Here is a 10,940-nt window from a genome sequence, read left to right on the forward strand (position 1 = left end):
CAATTAGATAGTAAAAATTTCAATGGAAAACATTTTAACTAAAATCAGGAATGTGAAAAGCACTCTCAGGGAGACGCAGGATCCAGCAATTTGCTTAGTTGAGACATAAGATGCTGAGTGGCATATAAGCTGGTAAGAAGAATCAACCAGATTTTAACTAATTGCTCAGGTCTGAGGATAGGTGAGCCTGAGAGAGACACGAGCAAATTAAGTTTGCACCCTTCTGCAAACTTCCCCTCCAGGAACCCCACAGGTACTCACAGGGAAGACTGGAAAAAAATCCTAAGAAAGTTTCCCTCCAGGTGCTGTCTGGAGAGTGAAACAGGAAATACCAATATCCAAATACCTAATGTCCACCCATCTCATCTTTCTTATCTGCCCTATGGAAACAAAGTCTTAATATGCAAGGTCCTCAAAACCTGATGCCCGAGGACACAGGTGGGAACCCACTATAGTTATAGAAAAATGAGGAGAAAAAAAACCCTACCCCTTGTGAAGGGTGAACTCATACTAAGCCCAGCATTACCTCTCGAGAAGGGCCAGGATCACTCGTGAAGGCCTCAGAGCTGGGTCCCGCTGTTTATAGTACCTGCTCAGGACTGCAGCTTAAGGAGAACTTCAGAGAATGGACCTTCCTGCCTGCCCCCCTGCCCCAGCATCCAGCTACCATACTCACAAGATTTGAGTAAAAATAAAAGTGGAATATAGCTGAGAGAGAGGCAAGAGAGAGATCGTTTCTGGTGAGAAAAAGTGAAGAATAAAATGTGAAATTTCATATAGAAAAAGAGTAAAGCTACAATTTGATAGTAAAACTCTATTAAATCCTGCTTAGCAAAGGCAGGAGACTGTCCTTGAAAATTCTTTCTTAAAGACTCTTCCTTAACTCCTCAAATGTGTACACGTTGAACAGAAAGGGTATTGGAAAAATAGTTGCACCGTTTTTTTAGCTAAGATACAAAAGGAAAAAAAAATAAAGTGGGGCAATTAATGAAGTTTCTCCAAGGGGGAATCAAGTGACCAATTTCCTTTTATTTCAAGGGCCAATTTCTCTAAATACTAAAGAGAAATCTTGCAAATTTTTGACTGATAGGCTGTATGACATCTGTCATAGTTCCTGAAACTCTTCTCCAGCCTCTCACAGGGAACCAACAGCTATCATGTGCTAGGTACTTTCAATACCTTTCAAACACTTTGCCTGGCCCAGCTTGTCAACCTCAGACCTTCAAGAGAGAAAATTCTTTCCTCCTTTGTGACATCACACCCACTAACTAAATGGGGTGAGATGAAGGATTTACTTTAAAATAGATGCTCTCCTGATGGCATATTCCTGGATATTCCTGAGGACTCCTCGATCATAATCAGGTCATAGATAATTTAAACATTGGTTTCCCTGTACTCTTAATAGAAATTAAATGTCTAAGGAATAATCATACTTCTGGGCATAAATTATGCTGATTTTCCAACATTATTTGAGCTGAACCTATCAGACTGAACTCTCCAAATATCTCCCCAGGTTTGGACCATACCCTCTAAAACCAGAACCAAAAGAAGTACTAAAATCCAAAAGATAAAAACCTAACAGAGAAACGAATCATTAACCCTTGTATCATTCTTTGTAATACTTCTATTCTCTAAGTTAAAAAAGGAAAGGAAAAAATAATCCAAAGGGCAGGGATATAGATCCGTTCAAAATCTCAGGAGTATAAATCTAATAATCATTTCCTACTTCCTTACAGTACCAAATCCAAATATTCGTTTATTTTGGTGCATATGTTATAGCTATAAATCTGTTTTCTGTTCTTTAACATCTTTTTTATTTGGTTATTTCTTTGCTCTCTCTTCGGAAAATCAATAAAGTCCTCAACCAAGACCTGAGTTACATTCCTTATATTTTTATCTCATATATTGGTCATCTTTTTTGGACTCAAGTTCAGTTGAGCTCTAGAACTGACTCCATCTATCTATTTATTGTTTCTTCTCTAATAGACTATACGCTTCCTGAAAAGAAGTAAAAATTCCGTCAAAGTAAAGTATATTCCTTGGGTCGTAATTTATGTCGAGGAGGCAAATTTCTCAATTCTGAAAAATTGTAATGATTCAGAATTTTTCCTGGTTAGTAACCAACATACATTTATAATATCACAATGCCCGTGGATTAGGAATCCAGGCACAGCTTAGATGGGCCCCCTGCCCAGGGTCTTACAAGCTGAAATCAAGGTATTGGCCACATTGCTACTGTCTGGAGCTGGAAGGCCTCTTCCAAGCTCGTTAGGTTATTGATAGGATTTAGTTCCTTGTGGTTATAGCATTGATGTCCTCAGCTCTAGAGGCTGGCACCCTCCACTGGCAGCTTTCAACCTGGCTGTTTCTTTCTCTTTGAGGAAGAGCCTCTTGCTTTTATGGCTTTCACCTGATTAGGTCAGTCCCACCCAGAATAATGTCCCTTTTGAATCACTCAGTCAACTAATTAGGGATCTCAATTACACCTGTAAAATATTGTCCCCTTTGCCATATAACAAAATCTACTCACACAATTGCCATTTATCATGTTCACAGGCCCTACCTACATGTAAGTGGGAAGGACTATACCAGGGTGTGAACATCAGGGAATCTGGGGGAGGGGCTATTTTAAGCATTCTGCCTACCACACCAATTTGCAGGAATTGCTCCAATACTGTACGACTTAACCATGTCTTTGTTAACCAAATCTTACCCGGGAATTTAAGCATGAATAGGCAGTTTGTGCTTTAAAAAATCAGCTCTTCAACAGCCTCTCACTATGGGCCTACCTTGTCATAAATCTTGCTACCTATTTGTACATAAGAGATTTGGACAAGCCCTTGGTGTTCTGACTCAACTTTATGGAATCAGCACAGATCAATACCAGGCAACTGTTTTTCTAGTATTAGCCCAGTATCAAAGTCCTCCTCATTTAAAGCTGATTGCCAACATGGTGGAGACTTCTGCTAACATAATTTCTTTTAGAGTCTGTCTTAAACCTAATGGTTTAAGTTGCCAAACTTTGCCACCCACTGAAACAATGCAATATTTACCAGTAAGAAGGCTTATTTCCTATCAAGTCATATTTCTTACTGCATTTCCATTCATCCTGTGTAATACACAGAAGGGAAGTTCATGACTCCCTAATTGCTGTTTTTCAAATAACTAATAGATTTATCAAAACACTCCTAATAAGTTTATTAAAACATCCCTAGAAATCTAGATTTAATCTTGCTCTTCAGTCATCTCTTAATAACAGAGCCAAAAAATATCAGGCTGAATATATTATAGCAGATCTCAACTCACCACTAGAATATGACTCCTTTCCAGAGGCAAAATCTTCCCAGATGACAGAACTTGTGATCCCAATAGCTTCCTGGCTAAATAAAAAGAATAGGGTTTTATACATACACTAATAGTAGAAATACTTTGGAAACAGTCTATTATTTCTGAAAGCTTTAGAGAAAAATAAAGCTGCTTAACCTAAGTAGGAACCCTAGTTTAGAATGGTCAGCATATTAGGGACATTTTTTTAAACATCTTTATTGGAGTATAATTGCTTTACAATGGTGTGTTATAACAAAGTGAGTCAGTTATACATGAACATATGTTCCCATATCTCTTCCCTCTTACGTCTCCCTCCCTCCCGGGACATTTAATAGCTATAAATAGCTATATAATTTTAATAGCTATAGCTATAATATAAATAGCTATATTTAATAGCTATAAATTTTTTTTTAAGGAGTTGGCTATTTTCAAGATAGAAGCCCATTCAAAGAGAGATATCTAAGCAAAAGGAAATGACTTTGTCGATCATTGTGCCAAACAGGCAGTCACCACCAAGATCCCAAACCTCACAATACTAAAAGAGACCATGACTTTGGAGAAGTTCAAAGAGAATATTATGAAATACTGTATGATGCCAGCCTTTGGTCCAGAGTAAGAAAAAGCCATTTATTATGTGGAAATAACTCTTTCCACACTTAGAGTGGCTGCTTGTGGCCTCAGAGAAAATCTTGAAAATTTTTACATGATATATATTACCCACACATCTAGGATAAATTGGCCACTGTACTCAATCAACATTAGTGAGGAAACAAATTTCATTGCCTGTTGTTAATGAGTGGTACCCAAAATTTTAAATACTTCTGGACAAACCCATGAGGGTGTTTTAATAAAAAACCGTTGAGTGCTCCCCAGCAACTGATATTGAGTTGGGAGTACAAAAGTCTACTGGCTATAATCCAAATTATTATCCCAAAACTGAATAGGGATGTGTTACCTTGTTAAAGATGCCTGCCTTAAGGATAGTAGCTGAGGACATCACTCAGCATCCATTTTAGCTCATCAATTTCCACTCTCAGAAAGACTTAGTTAAATGAATTCAAGAGTGAGATAACCTGGACCTGGATTTTAGGACCAAAATCCTAATCACCTAAGGGGAATTTTGGATTTTTCTTCTCTGCTCAAGCCTCTTCATTTCATGCTTTACAAAACAACCAGAAATAGGATGAATTCTACATGCTATGGTTCAGAGGCTAGCCAAGGGCAACTAGACAAAGCCACCAACTCTTATCCAAAAATGTCACTCAGTAGGACAGGTAGGTAGTAGTTGAGAATACAGCCACTTTAGATATAATAGTGGCTTTTGAGGGTGAATCTATGTGATTTGAGGAGAAAATGTTTGAATCCCTACAAATCTCTCTGGCATTTTTAATATTACTAAAGTAATCTGAGAATGAATGAAATCCAGCAAGGAAGTACAGACGATTCCCAATTTATGATGGTTTGACTTATGATTTTTTGACTTTACTATAGTGAGAAAGCCATACAAATTCAATAGAAACTGTATTTGAATTCTGAGGTTCGAACTTTTTTCAATATTTGGTCTGATCCTCTCTTGTGATGCTGGGCAGTGGCAGCCACAGCTACCCATCACCCACGTGATCACGAGGATAAGCTAACCGAAACCTACTTACCACCATTCTCTACCCACACAACCATACTGTTTTTCACCCTCAGCACAGGATTCAATAAATTACATGAGATATTCAGCAAATGGGCATTGTGTTAGACGGTTTTCCTCAACAGTCAGCTAATGTAAGTGTTCTGAGCATGTTTAAGGCAGGCTGGGCTAAGCTATGATGTTGGGTAGGTTAGGTCTGTTAAATGCATTTTTGACTTAAGATGTTTCCAATTCACAGTAGGTTTATCAGGACATAACCCCACTGTAAGCAAGGAAGATCTGTATTTCCTTTGAACACAAGGTTTATATATGAGAATGCTCTGGAAAGAAACCTATTTTTTTTAACAGTGGCAGTGATTTCTAAGGTAAATATATAGCATTGCTCAAAATGAAATTGTGAAGAATGAGGTTAAAATAAGACTAAAAAAGGTGAAGAGCATATTTGATAATGTGATATCATTTTCAAATATAGGTTATTTAACTCCCAGAAACCACTTTAAAGAAAAATGGTCAATGGTCCTTAAAATTCACTTCTACATAGTGTTATATTGTTATACACTTAACTGTAATACCTTTTTTTCATATTAATATATGTTTTATGGTGCTTTTCCACAGAGTACTAAAAGATATATAGAGAGTGACATCAAAAGAAAAAGTTACAAAAACTACTGTGTATTATACTAACTACATACATGTTCCTGCAGGAGTAGTTGTTGTGGTTTTAGTAATTATTTATTAGAAACTAATGTAAGCCACAGAGCAACGAAGGCTCTCCCCAAGTGTTCCTTTGACTCATTCTCTAGCCTCAAATCTCCTAGACCCACCACACACTTTGTACGGTCATACTCAAATACTTTCAATTTTCTATTCTTGATATTTTATTTTATTAAGGCAAATTTTATTTTTAAAGGTTATTTTTATTTTTTTAATCCACTTTATGTATTTATTTTTGACTGCATTGGGTCTTCGTTGATGCACACGGGCTTTCTCTAGTCGCGGCAAGCGGGGGCTACTCTTTGTTGCGGTGCGCGGGCTTCTCATTGCGGTGGCTTCTCATTGTGGAGCATGAGCTCTAGGTGCATGGGCTTCAGTAGTTGTGGCACACAGGCTCAGTAGTTGTGGCTCATGGGCTGTAGAGCACAGGCTCAGTAGTTGTGGTGCACGGGCTTAGTTGCTCTGAGGCATGTGGGATCTTCCCAGGCCAGGGCTCGAACCCGTGTCCCCTGCATTGACAGGCGGCTTCTTTTTTTTTTTTTTTTTTGCAGTATGCGGGCCTCTCACTGTTGTGGCCTCTCCCATTGCGGAGCACAGGCTCCGGACGCGCAGGCTCAGCGGCCATGGCTCACGGGCCCAGCCACTCCGCGGCATGTGGGATCTTCCTGGACCGGGGAAAGAACCCGCGTCCCCTGCATCGGCAGGCGGACTCTCAACCACTGCGCCACCAGGGAAGCCCGACAGGCGGATTCTTAACAACTGCACCACCAGGGAAACCCAAGGCAAATTTTATTATTTTTTTAATTGAGGTATAGTCAATATAAAACATTAGTTTCAGGTATACAAAATAGTGATCTAACCCTGAAAAATGATCACTACAATAAAACTAGTTAACATTGGTCACCATACATAGCTGTAATTATTTTTCTTGCGATAAGAACTTTTTTTTAAATCAATTTATTTATTTATTTATTTTTTGCTGTGTTGGGTCTCTTGCTCTGAGCGGGCTTTCTCTAGTTGCGGTGAGTGGGGGCTACTCTTCATTGCGGTGTGCGGGCTTCTCATTGTGGTGGCTTCTCTTGTTGCAGAACACGGGCGCTAGGTGCGCAGGCTTCAGTAGTTGTGGTGCACGGGCTCAGTGGTTGTGGCTCGCGGGCTCTAGAGCACAGGCTCAGTAGTTGTGGCGCATGGGCTTAGTTGCTCTGTGGCATGTGGGATCCTCCTGGACCAGGGCTCGAACCCATGTCCCCTGCATTGGCAGGCGGATTCTTAACCACTGCATCACCAGGGAAGTCCCCCAATAAGAACTTTTAAGATCTATTCTCACCATCTTTCAAATATGCAATATGGTATTATTAACTATAGCAACAATGCTGTATATTACATCCCCATGATTTATTTATTTTGTAACTGTAAGTTTGAACCTTTTGACTCACTTCACCCATTTCATTCATCCCTCACCCCCTGCCTTTGGCAAACACCTATTGGTTGTCTTTATCTGAGCCTTTTTTTTCCTCTGTATTTTTGTTGTTATTTTATCTTTCACATATAAGTAAAATCATGTAGTGTTTATCTGGCTGACAGTTCACTTAGCATACACAGACACACACACACTTATTTGCATTTTCTTTATCCATTCATCCATCAATGAACAATTAGGTTCTTTTCATTTCTTGGCTACTTAAATAATGCTTCATGAACATGGGAGTGAATCTACTTTTTGAGTTAGTGTTTTCGTTTTCTTCAGAAGTGGAATTGCTGGATCATATGGTAGTTCTATTTTTTGTTTTTTGAGTAACCTCCAAACTATTTTCCATAGCGGCTAGACCAATTTACATTCCCACCAACAATGCACAAGGGATCCCTTTTCTTCACATCCTCGCCAACACTTGTTATTTCTTATCTTTTTGATAACAGCCACTGTAACAAGTGTGAGGTGATATCTCATTGTGGTTTTGATTTGCCTTTCCCCGATGATGAGTGATGTTGAGTACCTTTCCACGTGCCTGTTGGCCATTTGTTTGTCTTCTGTATGTATGTTTAGGAGCTACTCAGTCAGTTTTTAGGTTTCTTCCAAAGGATGTTGTTCCATATGTAGCTGTATATTCAGTGTGTCTGTCAGAGGAGGTGAGTGAGTTCAGCATTTTCTTGCATTGAACCCCATTGTGAAACTTTTTTATATGCTCTGTGCATGAAATTTTCTTCGAGCAGAAGCTTTTGATAAATTCAATTTCTTTGACAGATTAATAGCAATTGAGATTTTCTATGTAATCTTAAATTATTTTTGATAAATTGTATGTTTCCAAGGAAATTATTCATTTCATGAAGTTATTCACAATATCCCTTTAATGCCTGTAGCGTCTGAAGTGATATCACCTGTTTCTTTCTTGAAATTGGTAATGTATGTTTCCTCTTTTATTTCTTGATTATCCTCACTAGAGGCGTATCATTTTTATTAGTTTTTCCAATGAAGAAAATTTGGCTTTGCTAATTTTCTGTTTCCTTGGTTTCTACTCTTTATTATTTCCTTCCTTCTGCCTGCTTTAGGTTTAATTTACTCTTTTTCTTCCCTGATTGAGTCTTTCTTATTAGAAATTTTCTAATAATAGCATTTTCTAGTGTTTTCTAATAGCATGTGTCTAATATTTCCGAATAATAGCATTGCTTTAGCTGCAAACTACATAATTTAGATGTTTTATTATTCATTACCATTCAGTTTGAAACAGCTTTTAAATTTCTCTTGATATTTCTTTATTGACACATAGATTATATGGGAGTGTATTGCTCAGTTTGCAAATGTTAAAGCCTTTTCTAGATATCTCAGTATTAACTTCTAATTTGATTCTGTTATAGTAGATAACATACTTTAACTATATCAATATTTTGAAATCAATTCTCAGTTTATGGTCCTATATATGGTATATCTTACTGAATGTTCCATGCACACTTGAAAAGAATGCGTGTTTTACACAGATAGGGCATAGTGTTCCATCAGTGTCAGATCAAGATGTCTGACAGGGTCATTCAAATTTTCTATGTCTTTACTGTTTTTGTGACTATCAACTTCTCGTATAAAGTATGTTTTCAGACCACTACAGAGTTAAGCTAGAAATTAAAAATGAAATAGAAAATTAGCTGGGAAATTTCCAAATATTTGGAGATTTAAAAATTTGCCAATAGCTCAAAAAGATGAAAAAAAAAACTTAGGTTTAAGTATAACAAAATATGTGCAGGATCTAAGTGTGAAAAACTACAAGACTCTGATTAAAAAGATCAAAGAACATCTATGTAAAAAGAGAAGTGTTTCATGTTTATGGATTGAAAAAACTAAATATTATTAAAATGTCCATTCTTCCCAAATTGATCTATACATTCAACACAATTACAGTCAAAAACCCAAGAAGTTATTTTGTAGATATTTATAAACAGATTCTAAAGTTTTAAAAAAAGGCCAAAGACTTAGAATTAACCCACATAATTTTAAAGAACAACATAGTTGGAGGACTATGCTATCTGGCTCACTATAAAGCTATAGTTGAAAAAAAAAAGCACATGGTATTGGTGAAAGAATGTGCACATTAATGAAACAAAATAGAGAGCCTAGAAACAAATCCACACAAATATAGTCTACTGATTTTTGTTGCAGTAATAAAAGCAAATCAATGGAGAAAGATCATCTTTTGACAAATGGTGTTGAGAATATTGAACATCCAAAGACACAAACCTTACAACTTCCATAAGTATTAACTCAAAATGGATCATAAACATACATATAAAACACGAAACTATAAAACTTCCAGAAGAAAACATAAGACAATGTCTGGATGCTTTGACAACAAATTTTTAGATATAACACCAATAGCATGATTCATAAAAGAATAAAAATGACATATTGGATTTTATTACAGTTAAAAATTCTGCTCTGTGGAAAACACAGTAAAGAGAATTTTAAAAGTTAGTCACAGATGGGAGAAATTATATACAAAACATATATATGATAGAGGATTTGATCCAAATACAAATCACCCTAAAAACTCAACAATAATAATACAAACAACCCAATTTAGAAATGGAAAAAAAATCTGAACACACACTCTATCAGAGAAAATATACAGATGACAAATAAGCAGAGGAGGGGATTCTCAACATCATTTGTCATGAGGAAATTGCAAATTAAAACAATGAAATACTCCTACATACCTGTTAGAATGAGTAAAACCCAAAAAGCAGACAATACAAACTGCTGGTAAGGATGCAGAGCAAGAGGAACTCTCATTCATTACTGGTAGAAGCACAATGGTACAAACACTTTGGAAGACGGTTTGTAAGTTTCTTGCAAAGTTAAACATAGTTTTAACATAAAATCCAACAATCGTACTCCTCAGTATTTATGCAAGTAATTTGAAAACTTATGTTCGTACAAAAACCAGAACGTGAATGTTTATAGCAGCTTTATTCACAATCACCAAAAACTGAAAGAAACCAAAATGACCTTCAATATGTGAATGAACAAACATACTGGTTTTATCAACACAAGGGATAGCATTCAGTAATAAAAAGAAATGAACTATGAAGCAACAAAAAGACATGGATGAACCTTAAGTACGTACTACTAAGTGAAAGAAAATCTGAAAAATCTACCTAATATATGACTTCAGTTATATGACATTCTGCAAAAGGCAATAAAAAAACAATAAAAGAACTAGTGGGTGTTAGGAATTTAGAGGAAGTGCATAATTCCCCATTCCTTAGGTGTGGGCTGTGCAAAGTGACATCCTTCCAAAGAGTACAATATGAAAAAAGGGAAAAAAAAAGAGTAACTGTACAGTGGAGAAGTTGGACAAACACGAACAAGCTAGATGACCACCATCAACAGTGATATCAAGTTGACAGGAGGCACACTTGATATGATGTGATGAAATGGAACTTTACCTCTGTGGCCTTCCTTACAAAAACTTATAATCTCAATCTAATCATTTAAAAAATCAGATAAGCCTCAATTGAGGGGTATTCTGCAAAACATCTGCCCAGTACTCCTCAAAACTGTCAAGGTCATCAAAAACAACGCCACAGCCAGAGGAACCTAAGAAGACATGATGTCTTATCATAACGTGGTGTCCTAGATGGGGTCTTAGAACTAAAAACAGACATTAGGTAAAAATTAAGGAAATCTGAAATGAACATGGACCTTAATAATGTGTGAATATTGGTTCAACAGTGAAAAGTGTACCATTTAATGTAAAATGTTCCTTATGGGGAA

The sequence above is a fragment of the Lipotes vexillifer genome, unplaced genomic scaffold (assembly GCF_000442215.2).
Source record: "Lipotes vexillifer unplaced genomic scaffold, Lipotes_vexillifer_v1.1 scaffold770, whole genome shotgun sequence".
Taxonomy (NCBI): Eukaryota; Metazoa; Chordata; class Mammalia; order Artiodactyla; family Lipotidae; genus Lipotes; species Lipotes vexillifer.